A 2,316-nucleotide genomic window follows, 5' to 3' on the forward strand; every position below is an offset into this window, starting at 1 on the left:
GAGAGAGAGAGAGAGAGAAATTGGCTCTCACAATCATCATGTGTTAGAGAAACAAGCTTCAAAATAACAGAATTAAAAAAAAAACAGGGAAGATGTTCCTGACAGAAGAACGACGCAGTAGGCACAGAATAATTCTGTAAGACACTTAACCTGGCAGTAATTTCAAGAGACTAAATTCTGTTTTTGTTGGATGAGTGAGCCTTATGTTTATTAGAAAAGCAAACCATTAGAATCTTGTTTTATTTGGGAAAATTAGTAGTTGGAAGGGATGTATTTGGTTTGTTAATAGTTTAGCTAATTTGTTCACTGTTAGAGTTAGTTAAATAAATTGTTACTTGTTGATTTTAATGTGAGTGTTAGGGATTTATTTTATTGAAACACTGGAAGTTGTTGAAAGGCAGGTTACATCAGTTTTCACACTTTTTTTACACATTAAAGTATCTGGTGCACCTTTTAGTGTTTTGGTTTTAGTTCTCAGAAAGGGGTCAACTTCTGCTTTAAAACTGACTGGTGACTCGAGTCCAGGATCTGGACAGATTTTTTTCCAGATTTAGGATACAAAAGGTCCCAGCAGATTTAAACAGACCTCTGGACTAAGGTCCTAGATCTTAAAATAAAACGCAAGTCAGAACTGGAAAATCTGTTTAATTTTGGTTGCTTGTTGTTGGTTAAATTGAAAATGGGGAAATGGCTCAGAGCATTGCTCAGGGGATTCAGGGGCAAAGTTGCTTCTCAAATTTGCCAAGAAAGTTTAGAAAAATCAGAAAAAGGTGACACTTGTAGAATGAGCAAAGAAGCTGAAATTGAGTTTAATGAGGAATAATTAAAAAGCTGAAATTGTAACGGAGTTAGCGATGCATTTAAGTATTCCAGACAAACAGAGTTTAGATCAGAGTGGTACTGGAAAAGCACAGCAGGTCAGTCAGCATCCACGGAGCAGGAAAATCGATGTTTTGGGCAAAAGCCCTACAGTCAAGTACAGTGGAGTTAGAGAAAATTAAACTGCAAGTAAGACAATTCGAGTTAGAAAGGGAACGAAAACATTATGACTTACAGTTAAAAGTTGAGGAAACAGAGCAGGCGGGGAAGGGCCTTGCAGAAGGAAGGAAAAAGAGAGAGAGAGAAAACTACAAAAGTTAACAATTAGACAGGAAAGTTGGTTCAAAAGGATAGAGATGAAGATAGGTTTAGTGAGGAGGACGGTGATGAGCTAAATCACTGCAGCCAAAGGCCGGGTGCAGACTTATTTAAATATATCTAAGCATTACCTCCATATGATGAGAAGGATACAGAAGCCTTTTTCATCTCAATTGAGAAAATGTCTAAACAATTAAAGTGGCCAGTAACCATGTGGGTTTTGTTGATCCAAACAAAGTTAGTGAATTGTGTCCAGTGCTGTCAGAGTCGGTGTCAGGATATATGAAGAAGTAAAGAAGTCTATGTCGAGTGCCTAACAAGTGGTACCAGAAGGGTACAGACAATGGTTCAGAAATGTAAGAAATGTACAATGTCAGACTTGCAGTGAGTTTGAAAGAATTAAACAGAGCAATTTCAACAGGTAGTTGAGAAAAGTAAGAATAGAAAAGATGAGAGGCTCTAAAAGATGTATTCTGCTGGAGAAGTTTAAAAACTCACTTCCAGAATTGATGACAACTCATGTTGAGGAACAGTAAGTTAAAACAGCAAGAAGAGCTGAAGAGATGAACATGCAATTATACATAAATCGAAATCCAGCTTCTGACAGCAATTTTGTTCCGTGAGGGATAGAAATTGGGAAAGAGGGCGATCCTACAATAAAAAAACAACTGGGAACAGTTTACCACGATGAATAAAGAAAATCAAGAGGGTGGAAAAGAGGTGAAAGACCTCAGGTTTTTTTCCTGCAATAAGATGAGACACAAGGTCACAGTGCTGGTGGTTTAAGAAAGGCACTGGGAAGAAGAATGTGGTTATGAGTGGGATTTAAACTAGTCAGATTAGTTAAGGCTGTGAAGGAAATCTCAAGGGAAGTTGAGGAGCTGAAGGAGAGTGCACAGCCTAGTCACAGGCTGGATAGTAAGATAGTGCTCGATCTTTTCAACGAAGTCGCCTGTGTGGGTAAGGTTTACTCAGGTAGATTAGGGGGAATAGATAATAAACATAAAATATTGTGAGGTATGGAAATAATCTGTCTCTAATAATGAGAGATGAAAATAATGGCAATCCTTCTGAAATATTGTCTGAGTGTATGGTAATCTGTGGAATAAATGGAAAGATGAGGAGTGGTATTCCCCTGTGTAAGATAAGGTTAGAAAGTCCAATCAAGATTGGGGAAGT

Source organism: Chiloscyllium plagiosum, chromosome 6 (genome assembly GCF_004010195.1).
Source record: "Chiloscyllium plagiosum isolate BGI_BamShark_2017 chromosome 6, ASM401019v2, whole genome shotgun sequence".
In the NCBI taxonomy this organism is placed as follows: domain Eukaryota; kingdom Metazoa; phylum Chordata; class Chondrichthyes; order Orectolobiformes; family Hemiscylliidae; genus Chiloscyllium; species Chiloscyllium plagiosum.